We start from the raw sequence: 19,282 nt of genomic DNA, 5'->3' as shown, positions 1-19,282 counted from the left end.
TTGCCCATGGTCCTGCTCGGTCTTCACAGCACATATAGACTGGGTGCGGATTATGCATCAGCAAATTTTGCGTATGGCAAGGCAGTACTCCTGGGTGAACTCACTGACCAAGTTCCATACAGTTTCCTGATCACAACTAAACAGACTTCATTTATAGCCTGAAGCAACACACTGCTCATATTCACCCTCACTAAGCATCCAGACATGGCAAGACACCAGTCTATGTGCATTGTGATTTAGAAACATACAAATGTCATATTGTGCACAGACTGTGTCAAACCAACACTAAAACTACCTTACACAAGTCTAGATTGTGTCATCAAAAGATGAGCATGAACTGTGGACGTTTTAGTGAACCACAAAACTAGTACAACAGAGCTAGACCAGATTACATTTTCCCAGAAGTATGGCCAATACACATACCACAGAACCAGCCTGAACCTCTTCCTCTAACACAACAGCATGAACATAGGACATGGAGAGGATGTTGAGTGCCCTTCTCAGTAAGGTTTTTGGAAGAGGCTCTGCTTCCCCTGAGGGGGCTGATGTAGTAATTAAAATTGTCAGTTATCATCAGCTACTGTGTTTATGTGTGCTGTCAATGAGTTCGTGCACCAGCCAGCAAAGGTGCTTGGTTTTGTTTTGTTCTGTGTGTACAAAGCCTCAAATATCATCAATTATCTTTTCTGTATTTATCAGTAGATTAATGTTTATTTATTCCTGTTACACTGGAGTTCATATTTGTATAACTCGCCAACATATCTTGATATATAACATACAATGTTACATTGCATCCTGGATTTTCCACTGTTCTACTCCTGGCACTAGTTGAGTAGATGTTTTATCTATCCAGTTACATTGTACAATTGGGTGAGAATCTCAAATGCGCAATTATAGTTGTCCAATTGGCTGGTTGTTCTGACAAAGGGAGTATTTTTTAGAAGACCAGATGTAGATTCTGATTAACTGGAAACTACACTAGCCAGACAAAGAAGCAGAAAGGTTAATTAAATACATAAAAAAAAGCTATGGCTATTGTGCCATTCAAAAATTACAGGCAAATATTTATATGTGATAGGAGGCTTTCCTGGTATATGTGTTGTTTCCAGGGCTCCCGGGTGTCCAACCAGATGTGATCGTTGAAGTCGCGTGATATTTTGGCGAATAACCTTTCTGCCATCATCAGGTGGTTCTGATGGAATAGTCCGTCAGCTCATAGTCAGTGTTATTTATGTCCATCAGTCAGGCTTTGATTTCATATGCCGATGGTCTGATTGCAGCTTCAGACATTCCGAAGGTGAGTGCCAGTGCTTCCATTGCGGCCACCGGCAATCCGTTTGTGGGCACTAATCCAGGTCCGCACCATTGCCAGCATTGCTCCAGGCGGTGGAAGATGCAGAATCCCGTGGAGTGTCCCAGGCGGCCATCATGGGAGGATCTTGTGTCCACTTGAGGTGTGACTCCTTGATGGAGCTAAGTAATGGTTTCCATGCCTTGTTGAGTTAAAAACCTGTGTCTTGGTTTATGAGATTGTCTGTTACATGAATTTCAATGGCCTTCTTGAAGATGCTGTCCCAGTAGAAGCCAGAATCTTGGTCTCTTTGTATTTTGCGTTGTGTCTAGTTTCCAAGCAGTGTTCCGACAGTGCCAATTTGTTGGGCTGGCCTAGGCATGTGTAGTGTTGGTGTTCTCTGCAGTGGTCTTTGACTGTCTGGATGAACAAAATCTGCACAAAGAACACAAACAACTAGAAAATGTGTTCCGCAAGAACGGGTACAGCGATCAACAGATCCAGACAGCCCTCAGATGACGGAAACACAGTGGAAACACACATGAAGAACAGTCTAAAGATGAGGAACCAGGCCTTGCCTTTCTACTGTATGCAGGCAACATGACATCAAAAATTGGGAGACTGCTAAAACAACACAAAACTGACACGGTCTTCTGACCACCATCCAAGATATGCACCTTACTAGGGACAGTGAAAGACATTTGGCCTCAAGAAAGCAGGCGTATATAATATTCAATGTGGTTGTGGGAAATCCTACATCAGTCAAACAATCCGAGCAGCTGAAGACCATCAGAGCCATCTGATGATGGCGGAAAGGTTATTCTCCAAAATATCGTGGGACTTCAACAATCACATCTGGCTGGACATGCAAGAGACCTGGAAACAACAGGAAAATTTACTATAAGTTTCCTTTAATTTATGTCTGTGGTCACAAATTTTTTGTTAACAAATTACCGGTTTTGGTCTATAATGACCATCACAAGATCTGGAGCAAAAAATGGGAAAAACATAAATACACTCTCAGATTGTCTACAGATTAAAAACAATAAATAGACCATAATGAAAAGTACTACTGACATATATGCATTTGTGCGCTTTAAGTATGAAGAGACATACCTGTTTTATAAAAACAAAGTCATAATGTACTGCAGCCATAGTGGCATTGTCAAATGTTAAGTGCAGCATCAGCACCAGCATCATCAAATATATATAAATAACATCATATGCAAGAGTCATGTTGTCAGTAGTGCTATTGTTGAAAACAAGCTGCCGTCCAGTAGCCACAAGATGTTTGTGTTGTAAGTTCACCAGATGTCACTAATGTTGGCATACACTTGTTTTGTGACCATAAACGTAAATTAAAGGAAACTTATTGTATATATGGGTCACTGTTTTATTCGCGGCAATGTCACAGCTTGGGAAAATTTACTTTTATAATATGGCTAAAAGAATAAGAAAAGGAGTTATCAATGGCAGAGAGTCAACACAAGTAACAGGACATGTCAAGGAGACATGCAAAACAATATTCCATTAATACCTTTGGATTTAATTACGATCAATTTTCATTAACTCCTGTTAAAACATAAAGGTAGACACTGTTACATTTATTGTATGGTAGATGTCTTCTCTAAATTTACATGTACCCAGTCAGGAAAACTGCAAGCACAGATATTATTTCAAAAATTGAAAAAGGTTATTTCGGACACATTGGTAACTTAAAATTGGAATTTGTCAATTAGCCAAAACATATGAGAAAAGCTGCAGAGTGCAAAGGCTTTCAATGTACACAGTGATCCATTTGAAATTCTACAAAATAAACATTCTAATACATATCGATTGATTTATATGAAATCTAGGAAGCTTCTTGGGCTTAGGCACTTGATTTCTTTGAAACCATATAAGTAGAAGGGTAGAGATGATTCATAAAAAATTGAAGTTGAAGGAATATTTTTGAACTAGTTAAACACTGATACATTTATGCATTAGTAATGAGCTTGACATGCACAGGAACTCAAGCCATTGTTGCTCTGTTTCTATCTGTTCGTGTTATCTCCTATATATTCTCTCTCTCTAGTATCTGAAAATTACTGTTACTGATTTATGAATTTTTCTTGTGTGAATCTTTTATTGCTCACTAGAATGTCACTAATTCAAATATTAGTGTCCAGTCTTCAGTATAGTCACAAAACATTTGCTGATCTTTTATCATTTGTATATTTATGACAAGTCTCATATTCATACCCTTTTCTATGTGTCTATAAACATTTGTAGGCTCATTTTTTACACCTTGCCTAATGACGTCAATTGTCCTTTCTGCAAATATGCATTGTGAATTTATATTGGTGAGCAATTGCTTTTGGATGTTATGCAGCTATATTTTTTGAGTCAACCCCTTTCTTATCCTTACTTTCTTGCTTTACCATTGATGCTGTTATTTCTTTGTTCTTCTGGTGATGAGGGGTAGTTTTGGCTGGACTTCTCCAACAGTACCAGATCTACTATCATATTTTCCAGCCATACATTTTGAGGTATTCAACTTTCCTTGTAGTAATGTCTGAACTATTTTATTGTCTTGTGTTCTTGAAGTTTGGTGTGTTATTTCTTTTGTAAGTAATCAGCTGCGAAACTGTAAGGTTACTCATATTTGATGGACTTATCTTTGCAAGCAAAGTTAGTATTCCATGTATACTGTAAAATATGTGTAGTAACAGAATGAAAAGTGTTTGTAATGACGAATGCAATCCACTCATTTTCTGTATTCTATGATAGTTAAATATTACCACTGTCATGTGCATAATTAGTGAGGTTTATGTCTCTTTTAAGAATTAATAATCTGAAATCAATTTATAATTGATACATGACTACAATCTGCAAATAAATTCAGTATCAAACTTTCATAATATTTATTTGTACATGTATACATAATATGATATTTTTCTTGCATTTTTCTCAATGATATGTTGATCTTCTAATGATTTTGTATGAATATTTGCCCCTACATGACCTGTGGGCCTTGCCATTGGTGGGGTGGCTCATGTGCCACAGTGATACAGATGGCCGCACTATACATGCAATCACATTGGAAGGGTATCTGTTGAGAGGCCACACCAATGTGTGGTTCCTGAAGAGGGACCGCAGACTTTTCAGTACTTGCATTGGCAACAGCCTGGTGACTGTCAGATCTGGCCTTGTAATATCACTCAAAACAACTTCGCTGTGTTGGTACTGCAAACACATAAAAGTATAGGGAAACTATAGCCACAATTTTTCCAGAGGACATGCAGCTCTATTGTTTGCTAAATGATGATGGATCCTCTTCGGGTAAAATATCCTAGAGTTTAAAATCTGGGTGGGGCTACTCAGGAGGATGTTGTCATCAGGAGAGACAAGTTGTCATCAGGAGAAACAAAACTGGCATTCTGCAGATCAGAGAGTGGAATTTTAAATCTCTTATATGTGCAGGTAGCTTAGAAAATTTAAAAAGGGAAATGGATATGTTGATGTTAGAGACAGTGGGAATTAGTGAAGTTCAATGCTAGGAGAAACAGGACTACCAATCAGGTGAATACCAAGTTATAAATACAAATTCAAATAGGGACAATTCAGGAGTAGGTTTAATAAATGAATAAGAAAATAGGAATGCAGATAAGCTACTATGAATGGCACAGTTAACACATTATTGTAGCCGAGATATACACAATGTCCACACCCACGATGGTAGTATAAGTTTATATGCCATCTAGCTCCACAGATGCTGAAGGGACTGATGGAATGTATGATGAGATAAAAGAAATTGTTCAGATAATTCGGGAGACAAAAATTTAATTGTGACGGAAGACCGGAGTTCGAGCAGGAAAAAGAAGAAATGGAAAAACAGTAGGCAAATATAGCCTGGGGGAAAGGAATGAAAGAGGATGCTGCATGGGTTTGCTCAGATAATAATTTAATCACTGCTAACACTTGGTTTAAGTATCAAGATAGAAAGTTGTATACATGGAAGAGACCTGGAGAAACTGAAAGGTTTCAGATTGATATTACAAGGGTAAGTCAATTATTATCCACAATTTAGTTATATTTTTGTTTATTTTGGAAGTACTGTTGTTTTACATTTTGATGCATGCTCTGTTTATTTGTTGTTATATATTTGCAATTTTCAAGCTGCTAGGTTAGTTTCGTTTTTGCTGCCATGCTATTAATCAAGGGTACTTCGCTGTGTATTTGTTCCAAAGAAGAGCATGTTTTTGTGGTCTTAAGGTGTATCAGGGGCCGAAATTCATCGGAGACTTTCAGTACAGTACAGGAACATTGTTTGGCCACAATGGAGTGTCTACAAATACATTGAAAAATTCCAAAATGGTCTCAAAAGTGTTATGCATGATGAAGGAGCCAGATGATCATTTACTGCCACAAATGAAGAAACCATTTAGCATTCATGTGAAATGATTCTGTAAGAAAGATGATTAACGAAACTTACAGGCAGATTAAAACTGTGTGCCCGACCGAGACTCGAACTCGGGACCTTTGCCTTTTGCGGACAAGTGCTCTACCATCTGAGCTACCAAAGCACGACTCACGCCCAGTCCTCACAGCTTTACTTCTGTCAGTATCTCGTCTCCTACCTTCCAAACTTTACAGAAGCTCTCCTGCGAGCCTTGCAGAACTAGCACTCCTGAAAGAAGGGATACTGCGGAGACATGGCTTAGCCACAGCCTGGGGGATGTTTCCAGAATGAGATTTTCACTCTGCAGTGGAGTGTGCGCTGATATGAAACTTCCTGGAAGATTAAAACTGTGTGCCCGACCGAGACTCGAACTCGGGACCATTGCCTTTCTTGGGCAAGTGCTCTAGCATCTGAGCTACCGAAGCATGACTCACACCCAGTCCTCAAAGCTTTACTTCTGCCAGTATCTCGTCTCCTACCTTCCAAACTTTTCTTTCAGGAGTGCTAGTTCTGCAAGGCTCGCAGGAGAGCTTCTGTAAAGTTTGGAAGGTAGGAGACGAGATACTGGCAGAAGTAAAGCTGTGAGGACCGGGCATGAGTCATGCTTCGGTAGCTCAGATGCTAGAGCACTTGCACGCGAAAGGCAAAGGTCCCGAGTTCGAGTCTCGGTCGGGCACTCAGTTTTAATCTGCCAGGAAGTTTCATATCAGCGCACACTCCGCTGCAGAGTGAAAATCTCATTCAGGGAAGATGATTAACTATTGACGAAGTGGCACATCATCTGCAAATTAGTCATGATTCTGCCTACTAAATCATCCACAACACACTTGGGTTTCATAGAGTTTGTGTAAGATGGGTTCCAAAACAACTCATACAGTCGCATAAATAAACATGCTTGTACATCGGAAAAAAACGTTTGGATCACTATTGTAATGAAGGAGACAACTTCTTAGATAGGATCATTACTGATGATGAAACATGGGTCCATCATTATGAGCCAGAGAGTAAATGGCAGAATATGGAATATGGAAATTCGCCGTGCAAGAAAAAGTTCAAGACTCAACTGTCCACAGGAAAACTGATGCTTACTGTTTTTTGGGATGCACAAGCTCCAGTACTGGAACATTATGGGGAAAGGGGCACAGCAAGAAACAGTGTACATTACAGTGAGATGTTTAGTGCCAGCCTAAAGCCTTCAATTCGAAACAAACGTTGAGGATTGCTGTCGAAAGGCGTTGCGTTGTTGCACGACAATGCCTGTCCACATACTGCTGCCCACACTGCTGAAACGTTCCATAAACTCAAATTTGAAGTACTGGATCATCCTCCATATAGTCATGATCTTGCCCCTTCTGACTATCACTTGTTTGGTCCAATCAAACAGGCATTAAGGGGCCATCAATTTGCCTTGGAAGCAGTGAAAGAGGCAGTGCATTCCTGGTTTGCAGCTCGGGTCAACAGAGAACCTTTTTCTGTGAGGGCAAGTGTGTTGAAATGCAAGGAGACAATGTCAAAAAATGATGTTGTTGTAAGTTTCCCATTTGATTACAATAAAATTTTATAACTACTTTGTGGATAACAATTGACGTACCCTCGTATAACGGTAAAACAGCAATTTTGGAATCAGATTTTAAATCATAACACATTTCCTGAGGCAGAGTTGGACTCTGACTACAATTTATTAGACATGAATAATAAATTAAAACTGAAGAAATTGCAACAGGTAGGAAATTAAGAAAATGGGACCTGGACAGGTTGAAAGAACCAGATGTTTTTGAGAGTTTTAGAGGGAGCATCAGGCAACAAGAGACTAGAACAGGGGAAAGGAATACGGTAGAATATGAAAGGGTAGCTTTGAGAGAGGAAAAAGTGGATTCAGCTGAGGATGTAGTAGATAAAAAGACAAGGTCTTGTAGAAATCCTTGGATAACAAAAGAGACATTGAATTTAATTGATGAAAAGAGAAAATATACAATTGCAACAAACAAATCTGGGGAAAGGCAATACAAACATCTAAAAAAATGAGATTGAGAGGGAGTGGAAAATGGGTAAGCTGGAATGGATAGAGGATAAATGTAAGGATTTAGAAGCATATATCATCGAGGGAATGGTAGATACCACCTACAGGAAAATTAAAGACACCTTTGAAGACAGGAGCAGTAGCTGTATTAACATCACCAGCTCAGACGGAAAACAGTCCTAAACAAAGAATGGAAAGCATAAGGTGGAAAGGGTGTATAGAAGTTCTACATAAGGGAGATGAACTTGCAGGCAATATTACAAAGATGGAAGAGGATGTAGGTTAATATGAGATGGGAGAGATGATGCTGAAAGAAGAATTCGAGACAGCACTGAAAGACCTAAGTCAAAGAAGCTTCCGGGGACTAGACAACGTTCCATCAGAACTACTCGTAGTCTTCAGAGACTAGCCATGACAAAACTCTTCCACCTAGTGTGCAGGTAGAATATCATCATCAGACTTCAAGAAGAATATAATAATTCCAATGCCACACAAGTAAGTTCTGACATGTATGAATATTACAAAACTATCAGCTGCACTGTGCTAATATGAATTCTTATTAGCAAAAGGAAAAACTGGTAGAAGCTGACCTCTTGGAAATTCATTTTGGATTCCAGGGAAACATAAGCACATGTGTGGCAAAACTGACCCTATGGCTTATCTTTGAACATGTGTTAAGGAAAGCAAAATCTACATTTATAGCATTTGTAGGCTTATACAAAGCTTTTGACAATGTTGACTGGTATTCTCTCCTTGAAATTCTGAAGGTACTAGGGGTAAGATACAGGCAGCAAAAGACATTTTACAACTTGGACAGAAACCAGACAGCAGTTATAAAAAGTGAATGGCATGAAAAGAAAGCAGTGGTTGTGAAGTGAGTCAGAAAGGGTTGTGGCCCATCCATAATGTTATTCAATCTGTACATTGAACAAGCAATAAAGGAAATCACACAAAAATTTAGACAAGGAGTTAAAGTTCAGGGAGAAGAAATAAAAACTTCAAGGTTTGCCAATGACATTATAACTCTGTCAGAGACAGGAAAGGGCTCAGGAGTGCTGTTGAATGGAATGGACAGTGTTATGGTATGAGGATATAGGATAAACATCAAGAAAAACAAAACAAGGATAATGAAACATAACTGAATTAAATCAGGTGACATTGCTGGAATTTGATTAGGAAATGAGACACTTAAAGTAGTAGAACAGTTTTGCTATTTGGGCAGCAAAATAACTGATGATGGAAGAAAAAGGGAGAATATAAAAATTAGGACTGGAAACGGTAAGAAAAGCGTTTCCGAAGAAGAGAAATTTGTTAACACCAAATATACACTTAAGTGTTAGGAAGTCTTTCCTGAAAGTATTTGTATGGAGTGTAGCGATGTATGGACGTGAAGCATTAATGATAAACTATTTAGACAAAAAGAGAATAGAATCTCTTTAAATGTGATGCTGCAGAAGAATGCTGAACATTAGATAGGTAGTTCACATAGCTAATGAGGAGGTACTGAATAGAATTGGGAGAAAAGAAATTTGTGTCGCAGCCTGACTAGAAGGGATCGGTTGGTAGGACACATTCTGTGACATCAATGGATCACAAATTTAATAATGGAGGAAGTGCCATGGATAAAAATCATTTGGAGATGAAGATGCCTGCACGGCACAGAGTAGCATGGAGAGCTGCATCAGACTAGCCTTTGGTCCGTATGTGCGGATGGATATGTGTGTGAGTGTGTCTGCGAGTGTATACCTGTCCTTTTTTCCCCCTAAGGTAAGTCTTTCTGCTCCTGAGATTGGAATGACTCCTTTCCCTCTCCCTTAAAACCCACATCCTTTAGTCTTTCTCTCTCCTTCCCTCTTTACTAATGAAGCAACAGTTGGTTGCGAAAGCTTGAATATTTTTTTTGTATGTCTGCGTTGGTTTGTGTGTCTATCAACCTGCCAGCGCTTTCGATTGGTAAGTCACATAATCTTGCCAAACTCTTTGCCTTTACAAATGTCTGCTTGTGTCTATGTATGTGCGGATGGATATGTGTGTGTGTGCGAGTGTATACCTGACCTTTTTCCCGCTAAGGTCAGTCTTTCCACTATCGGGATTGGAATGACTCCTTACCCTCTCCCTTAAAACCCACATCCTTTAGTCTTTCCCTCTCACTCCCTCTTTCCTAATGAAGCAACCGTTGGTTGCGAAAGCTTGAATTTTGTGTGTAAGTTTGTGTTTGTTTGTGTGTCTATCAACCTGCCAGCGCTTTCGTTTGGTAAGTCACATCATCTTGCCAAACTCTTTGCCTTTACAAATGTCTGCTTGTGTCTGTGTATGTGCGGATGGATATGTGTGCGTGTGTGTGCGAGTGTATACCTGTCCTTTTCTTCCCCTAAGGTAAGTCTTCCCGCTTCCGGGATTGGAATGACTCCTTACCCTCTCCCTCAAACCACACATCCTTTAGTCTTTCCCTCTCCTTCCCTCTTTCCTAATGAAGCAACCGTTGGTTGCGAAAGCTAGAATTTTGTGTGTATGTTTGTGTTTGTTTGTGTGTCTATCAACCTCAAAGCACTTTCGTTTGGTAAGTCACATCATCTTGCCAAACTCTTTGCCTTTACAAATGTCTGCTTGTGTCTGTGTATGTGTGGATGGATATGTGTGTGTGAGTGTATACCTGTCCTTTTTTCCCCCTAAGGTAAGTTATTCCGCTCCTGGGATTGGAATGACTCCCTACCCTCTCCCTTAAAACCCACATCCTTTAGTCTTTCCCTCTCCTTCCCTCTAACCTGATAAAGCAACCGTTGGTTGCGAAAGCTTGAATTTTGTGTGTATGATTGTGTTTGTTTGTGTGTCTATCAACCTGCCAGCACTTTCGTTTGGTAAGCCACATCATCTTTCCAAACTCTTTGCCTGTACAAATGTCTGCTTGTGTCTATGTATGTGCGGATGGATATGTGTGTGTGTGCAAGTGTATAACTGACCTTCTTCCCGCTAAGGTCAGTCTTTCCGCTCCCGGCATTGGAATGACTCCTTACCCTCTCCCTAAAACCCCATATCCTTTAGACATAGCCTCTCCTTCCCTCTTTCCTGATGAAGCAACCGTTGGTTGTGAAAGCTTGAATTTTGTGTGTATGTTTGTGTTTCTTTGTGTGTCTATCAACCTGCCAGCGCTTTCGTTTGGTAAGTCACATCATCTTGCCAAACTCTTTGCCTTTAAAAATGTCTGCTTGTGTCTGTGTATGTGCGGATGGATATGTGTGTGTGTGTGTGTGTGCAAGTGTATACCTGCCCATTTTTCCCCCTAAGGTAAGTCTTTCCACTCCCGGGATTGAAATGGCTCCTTACCCTCTCCCTTAAAACCCACATCCTTCATTCATTCCCACTTTCCTGATGAAGCAACCGTTGGTTGCAAAAGCTTGAATTTTGTGTGTATGTTTGTGTGTCTATCAACCTGACAGCGCTATCATTTGGTAAGTCACATCATCTTGCCAAACTCTTTACCTTTACAAATGTCCGCTTGTGTCTGTGTATGTGCGGATGGATATGAGTGTGTGTGTGTGAGTGTATACCTGTCCTTTGCTCCCCCTAAGGTAAGTCTTTCCGCTCCCTGGATTAAATTGACTCCTTATCCTCTCCCTTAAAACCCACATCCTCTAGTCTATCCCTCTCCTGCCCTCTTTCCTGATGAAGCAACCGTTGTTTGCAAAAGCATGAAATTTATGTGTGCATGTTTGTGTTTGTTTGTGTGTCTATCAACCTGCCAGCGCTTTCGTTTGGTAAGTCACATCATCTTGCCAAACTCTTTGCCTTTACAAATGTCTGCTGGTGTCTGTGTACGTGCGGTTGGATATGTGTGTATGTGTGTGCGGGTGTATACCTGTCCTTTTCCCCCCCTAATGTAAGTCTTTCCACTCCCGGGATTGGAATGACTCCTTACCTTCTACCTTAAAACCCACATTCTTTAGTCTTTCCCTCTCCTTCCCTCTTTCCTGATGAAGCCACCGTTGGTTGTGAAAGCTTGAATTTAGTGTGTATGTGTTTGTTTGTGTGTCTATCAACTTGCCAGCGCTATCGTTTGGTAAGTCACACCATCTTCCCAAACTCATTGCCTTTACAAATGTCTGCTTGTGTCTGTGTATGTGCGGATGGAGATGTGTGTGTGTGTGTGTGTGTGTGCGAGTGTACACATGTCCTTTTTTTCCCCTAAGGTAAGTCTCTCCGCACCCAGGATTGTATTGACTCCTTACCCTCTCCCTTAAAACCCACATCCTTTAGTCTTTCCCTCTCATTCCCTCTTTCCTGATGAAGCAACCATTGGTTGCGAAAGCTTGAATTTTGTGTGTATGTTTGTGTTTGTTTGTGTGTCTATCAACCTGCCAGCGCTTTCGTTTGGTAAGTTACATCATCTTCCCAAACTCTTGGGCTTTAGAAATGTCTGCTTGTGTCTGTGTATGTGCGGATGGTTATGTGTGTGTGTGTGTGTGGGTGTATACCTGTCCTTTTTCCCCCTTAAGGTAAGTCTTTTCGCTCCCGGGATTGGAATGACTCCTTACCCTCTCCCTTAAAACCCACATCCTTTAGTCATTCCCTCTCCTTCCCTCTTTCCTGAGGAGGCCAACGTTGGTTGCGAAACCTTGAATTTTGGGTGTATGGGTTTGTTTGTGTGTCTATCAACCTGCCAGCACTTTCGTTTGGTACGCACATCATCTTGCCAAACTCTTTGCTTTACAAATGTCTGCTTCTGTCTCTGTATGTGCAGATGGATATGTGTGTGTGTGTGAGTCCGAGTGTATACCTGTCCTTTTTTCCCGCTAAGGTAAGTCTTTCCGCTCCTGGGATTGGAATGACTCCTCACCCTATCCCTTAAAACCCACATCCTTTAGACTTTCCCTCTCCTTCCTTCTTTCCTGATGAAGCAACCATACGTTGCGAAAGCTTGAATTTTGTGTGTATGTTTGTGTTTGTTTGTATGACTATCAACCTGCCAGCACTTTCGTTTGGTAAGTCACATCATCCTGCCAAACTCTTTGCCTTTACAAATGTCTGCTTGTGTCTGTGTATGGGCGGATGGATGTGTGTGTGTGTGTGCGAGTCTATACCTGTCCTTTTTTCCCCCTAAGGTAAGTCTCCCGCACCCGGGATTGGATTGACTCCTTACCCTCTTCCTTAAAACCCACATCCTTTAGCCTATCCTTCTCCTTCCCTCTTTCCTGATGAAGCAACCGTTGGTTGTGAAAGCTTGAATTTTGTGTGTATGTTTGAGTGTCTATCAACCTGCCAGCGCATTTGTTTGGTAAGTCACATCATCTTGCCAAACTCTTTGCCTTTACAAATGTCTGCTTGTGTCTGTGTACGTGCGGATGGGTATGTGTGTGTGAGTGTGTGTGCGAGTGTATACCTGTCCTTCTTCCCCCAGAGGTAAGTCTTTTCGCTCCCGGGATTGTAATGACTCCTTTCCCTCTCCCTTAAAACCCATATCCTTTAGTCTCTCCCTCTCCTTCCCTCTTTGCTGATGAAGCAACCGTTTGTTGCAAAAGCTTGGATTTTGTGTGTATGTTTGTGTTTGTTTGTGTGTCTATCAACCTGACAGCGCTTCGTTTGGTAAGTCACATCATCTTCCCAAACTCTTTGGCTTTAGAAATGTCTGCTTGTGTCTGTGTATGTGCGGATGGATATGTGTGTGTGTGTGTGGGTGTATGCCTGTCTTTTCTCCCCCTTAAGGTAAGTCTTTTCGCTCCCGGAATTGGAAAGACTCCTTACCCTCTCCCTTAAAATCCACATCCTTTAGTCATTCCCTCTCCTTCCCTCCTTCCTGAGGAGGCCACCGTTGCTTGCGAAACCTTGAATTTTGGGTGTATGTGTTTGTTTGTGTGTCTATCAAACTGCCAGCACTTTCGTTTGGTAAGCACATCATCTTGCCAAACTCTTTGACTTTACAAATGTCTGCTTCCGTCTCTGTATGTGCAGATGGATATGTGTGTGTGTGTGTGAGTCCGAGTGTATACCTGTCCTTTTTTCCCGCTAAGGTAAGTCTTTCCGCTCCTGGGATTGGAATGACTCCTCACCCTATCCCTTAAAACCCACATCCTTTAGACTTTCCCTCTCCTTCCTTCTTTCCTGACGAAGCAACCATACGTTGCGAAAGCTTGAATTTTGTTTGTATGTTTGTGTTTGTTTGTGTGACTATCAACCTGCCAGCACTTTCGTTTGGTAAGTCACATCATCCTGCCAAACTCTTTGCCTTTACAAATGTCTGCTTGTGTCTGTGTATGGGCGGATGGATGTGTGTGTGTGTGTGTGCGAGTCTATACCTGTCCTTTTTTCCCCCTAAGGTAAGTCTCCCGCACCCGGGATTGGATTGACTCCTTACCCTCTTCCTTAAAACCCACATCCTTTAGCCTATCCTTCTCCTTCCCTCTTTCCTGATGAAGCAACCGTTGGTTGTGAAAGATTGAATTTTGTGTGTATGTTTGAGTGTCTATCAACCTGCCAGCGCATTCGTTTGGTAAGTCACATCATCTTGCCAAACTCTTTGCCTTTACAAATGTCTGCTTGTGTCTGTGTATGTGCGGATGGGTATGTGTGTGTGAGTGTGTGTGCGAGTGTATACCTGTCCTTCTTCCCCCAGAGGTAAGTCTTTTCGCTCCCGGGATTGTAATGACTCCTTTCCCTCTCCCTTAAAACCCATATCCTTTAGTCTCTCCCTCTCCTTCCCTCTTTGCTGATGAAGCAACCGTTTGTTGCAAAAGCTTGGATTTTGTGTGTATGTTTGTGTTTGTTTGTGTGTCTATCAACCTGACAGCGCTTCGTTTGGTAAGTCACATCATCTTCCCAAACTCTTTGGCTTTAGAAATGTCTGCTTGTGTCTGTGTATGTGCGGATGGATATGTGTGTGTGTGTGTGTGGGTGTATGCCTGTCTTTTCTCCCCCTTAAGGTAAGTCTTTTCGCTCCCGGAATTGGAAAGACTCCTTACCCTCTCCCTTAAAATCCACATCCTTTAGTCATTCCCTCTCCTTCCCTCTTTCCTGAGGAGGCCACCGTTGGTTGCGAAACCTTGAATTTTGGGTGTATGTGTTTGTTTGTGTGTCTATCAAACTGCCAGCACTTTCGTTTGGTAAGCACATCATCTTGCCAAACTCTTTGACTTTACAAATGTCTGCTTCAGTCTCTGTATGTGCAGATGGATATGTGTGTGTGTGTGAGTCCGAGTGTATACCTGTCCTTTTTTCCCGCTAAGGTAAGTCTTTCCGCTCCTGGGATTGGAATGACTCCTCACCCTATCCCTTAAAACCCACATCCTTTAGACTTTCCCTCTCCTTCCTTCTTTCCTGATGAAGCAACCATACGTTGCGAAAGCTTGAATTTTGTGTGTATGTTTGTGTTTGTTTGTGTCACTATCAACCTGCCAGCAGTTTCGTTTGGTAAGTCACATCATCCTGCCAAACTCTTTGCCTTTACAAATGTCTGCTTGTGTCTGTGTATGTGCGGATGGAAATTTGCGTGTGGGTGCGAGTGTCTACCTGTCCTTTTTTCCCCCTAAGGTAAGTCTTTTCGCACCTGGGATTGGATTGACTCCATACGCTCTCCCTTAAAACCCACATCCTTTAGTCTTTCCCTCACCTTCCCTCTTTCCTGAGGAAGCCACCGTTGGTTGCGAAAGCTTGAATTTTGTGTTTATGTGTTTGTATGTGTGTCTATCAACCTGGGAGCGCTTTCGTTTGGTAAGTCACATCATCTTGCCAAACTCTTTGCCTTTACAACTGTCTGCTTGTGTCTGTGTATGTGCAGATGGATATGTGTGTGTGTGTGAGTCCGAGTGTATACCTGTCCTTATTTTCCTCTAAGGTAAGTCTCTCCGCACCCGGGATTGGATTGACTCCTTACTCTCTCCCTCAAAACCCACATCCTTTAGTCTTTCCCTCTCCTTCCCTCTTTCCTGATGAAGCAACCGTTGGTTGCAAAGATTGAATTTTGTGTGTATGTTAGTGTCTGTTTGTGTCCCTATCAACCTTCCAGTGCTTTCGTTTGGTAAGTAACATCATCTTACGGATCTCTTTGCCTTTACAAATGTCTGCTTGTGTCTGTGTATGTGGGGATGGATATGTGTTTGCGTGTGTGTGCGAATGTACACCTGTGACTTTTTCCCCCTAAGGTAAGTCTTTCCGCACCTGGGATTGGATTGGCTCCTTACCCTCTCCCTTAAAACACTCATCCGTAAGTCTTTCCCTTACCTTCCCTCTTTCCTGATGAAGCAAACGTTGGTTGCGAAAGCTTGAATTTTGTGTGTATGTATGTGTGTGTTTGTGCGTCTATCAACCTGCCTGTGGTTTCGTTTGGTAAGTCACATCATCTGGCCAAACTCTTTGCCTTTACAAATGTCTGCTTGTGCCTGTGTATGTGAGGATCGATATGTGTGTGTGTGTGTGTGTGTGTGTGTGTGTGTGTGTGTGTGCGTGTGTGTGTGTGTGCGATTGTGTACCTGCCCTTTTTTCCCCTTAAGGTAAGACTTTCCACTCCCGGGATTGGAATGACTCCTTACCCTCTCCCTTAAAACCCACATCCTTTAGTCTTTCCCTCTCCTTCCCTTTTTCCTGATGAAGCCACCGTTGGTTGCGAAAGCTTGAATTTTGTGTGTATGTGTTTGTTTGTGTGTCTATCAACCTGCCAGCGCTATCGTTTGGTAAGTCACATCATCTTGCCAAACTGTTTGCCTTTGCAAATGTCTGCTTGTGTCAGTGTATGTGTGGATTGATATGTGTGTGTGTGTGTGTGTGCGAGTGTATACCTGTCCTTTTTTCCCCCTAAAGTAAGTCTCTCTGCACCTGGGACTGGATTGACTCCTTACCCTCTCCCTTAAAACCCACATCCTTTAGTCTTTCCCTCTCCTTCCCTCTATCCTGACGAAGCAACCGTTGGTTGCGAAAGCTTGAATTTTGAGTGTATGCTTGTGTTTCTTTGTGTGTCTATGAACCTGCCAGTGTTTTCGTTTGGTAAGTCACATCATCTTGCCAAACTCTTTGCCTTTACAAATGTCTGCTTGTGTCTGTGTATGTGCGGATGGATATGTGCGTGTGTGGGAGTGTATACCTGTCTTTTTTTACCCCTAAGGTAACTTTTTCCACTCCCGGAATTGGAATGACTCCTTACCCTCTCCCTTAAAACCCACATCCTTTAGTCTTTCCCTATCCTTCCCTCTTTCCTGATGAAGCAACCGTTGGTTGAGAAAACTTGAATTTAGTGTGTATGTTTGTGTTTGTTTGTGTGTCTATGAACCTGCCAGAGTTTTCGTTTGGTAAGTCACATTATCTTGCCAAACTCTTTGCCTTTACAAATGTCTGCTTGTGTCTGTGTATGTGCGGATGGATATGTGCGTGTGTGGGAGTGTATACCTGTCTTTTTTTACCCCTAAGGTAACTTTTTCCGCTCCCGGGATTGGAATGACTCCTTACCCTCTCCCTTAAAACCCACATCCTTTAGTCTTTCCCTCTCCTTCCCTCTTTCCTGATGAAGCAACCATTGGTTGCGAAAGCTTGAATTTTGTGTGTATGTTTGTGTTTGTTTGCGTGTCTATCAACCTGCCAGCGCTTTCGTTTGGTAAGTCACATCATCTTGCCAAACTATTTGCCTCTACAAATGTCTGCTTGTGTCTGTGTATGTGCGGATGGATATGTGCGTGTGTGGGAGTGTATACCTGTCTTTTTTTACCCCTAAGGTAACTTTTTCCACTCCCGGAATTGGAATGACTCCTTACCCTCTCCCTTAAAACCCACATCCTTTAGTCTTTCCCTATCCTTCCCTCTTTCCTGATGAAGCAACCGTTGGTTGAGAAAACTTGAATTTAGTGTGTATGTTTGTGTTTGTTTGTGTGTCTATGAACCTGCCAGAGTTTTCGTTTGGTAAGTCACATTATCTTGCCAAACTCTTTGCCTTTACAAATGTCTGCTTGTGTCTGTGTATGTGCGGATGGATATGTGCGTGTGTGGGAGTGTATACCTGTCTTTTTTTACCCCTAAGGTAACTTTTTCCGCTCCCGGGATTGGAATGACTCCTTACCCTCTCCCTTAAAACCCACATCCTTTAGTCTTTCCCTCTCCTTCCCTCTTTCCTGATGAAGCAACCATTGGTTGCGAAAGCTTGAATTTTGTGTGTATGTTTGTGTTTGTTTGCGTGTCTATCAACCTGCCAGCGCTTTCGTTTGGTAAGTCACATCATCTTGCCAAACTATTTGCCTCTACAAATGTCTGCTTGTGCCTGTGTATGTGCGGATGGATATGTGCATGTGTGGGAGTGTATACCTGTCTTTTTTTACCCCTAAGGTAACTTTTTCCGCTCCCGGGATTGGAATGACTCCTTACCCTCTCCCTTAAAACCCACATCCTTTAGTCTTTCCCTCTCCTTCCCTTTTTCCTGATGAAGCCACCGTTGGTTGCGAAAGCTTGAATTTTGTGTGTATGTGTTTGTTTGTGTGTCTATCAACCTGCCAGCGCTATCGTTTGGTAAGTCACATCATCTTGCCAAACTGTTTGCCTTTACAAATGTCTGCTTGTGTCAGTGTATGTGTGGATTGATATGTGTGTGTGTGTGTGTGCGAGTGTATACCTGTCCTTTTTTCCCCCTAAGGTAAGTCTCTCTGCACCTGGGACTGGATTGACTCCTTACCCTCTCCCTTAAAACCCACATCCTTTAGTCTTTCCCTCTCCTTCCCTCTATCCTGACGAAGCAACCGTTGGTTGCGAAAGCTTGAATTTTGTGTGTATGCTTGTGTTTCTTTGTGTGTCTATGAACCTGCCAGTGTTTTCGTTTGGTAAGTCACATCATCTTGCCAAACTCTTTGCCTTTACAAATGTCTGCTTGTGTCTGTGTATGTGCGGATGGATATGTGCGTGTGTGGGAGTGTATACCTGTCTTTTTTTACCCCTAAGGTAACTTTTTCCACTCCCGGGATTGGAATGACTCCTTACCCTCTCCCTTAAAACCCACATCCTTTAGTCTTTCCCTATCCTTCCCTCTTTCCTGATGAAGCAACCGTTGGTTGAGAAAACTTGAATTTAGTGTGTATGTTTGTGTTTGTTTGTGTGTCTATGAACCTGCCAGTGTTTTCGTTTGGTAAGTCACATCATCTTGCCAAACTCTTTGCCTTTACAAATGTCTGCTTGTGTCTGTGTATGTGCGGATGGATATGTGCGTGTGTGGGAGTGTATACCTGTCTTTTTTTACCCCTAAGGTAACTTTTTCCGCTCCCGGGATTGGAATGACTCCTTACCCTCTCCCTTAAAACCCACATCCTTTAGTCTTTCCCTCTCCTTCCCTCTTTCCTGATGAAGCAATCGTTGGTTGCGAAAGCTTGAATTATGTGAGTAAGTTTGTGTTTGTTTGTGTGTCTATCAACGTGCCAGCGCTTTCGTTTGGTAAGTCACATCATCTTGCCAAACTTTTTGCCTTTACAAATGTCTGCTTGTGTCTGTGTATGTGCGGATGGATATGTGTGTGTTTGTGCGAGTGTATACCTGTCCTTTTTTCCCCCTAAGGTAAGTCTCCCGCACCCGGGAT

The 19,282-nt window shown here is 41.9% G+C and overlaps 1 protein-coding gene across 1 annotated transcript in view; it reads right to left on the bottom strand.

Annotated features, from left to right (window-relative positions):
* The window catches only part of LOC124619340 (protein unc-80 homolog), a 905,779-nt gene that overhangs the window by 191,516 nt on the left and 694,981 nt on the right, over nt 1-19,282 (bottom strand). The window lies entirely within an intron of this gene.

This window comes from Schistocerca americana, chromosome 6 (genome assembly GCF_021461395.2).
Source record: "Schistocerca americana isolate TAMUIC-IGC-003095 chromosome 6, iqSchAmer2.1, whole genome shotgun sequence".
Taxonomy (NCBI): Eukaryota; Metazoa; Arthropoda; class Insecta; order Orthoptera; family Acrididae; genus Schistocerca; species Schistocerca americana.
Note: the sequence above shows the minus strand (reverse complement) of the source record. Positions and strands in the feature narration are given on the sequence as shown.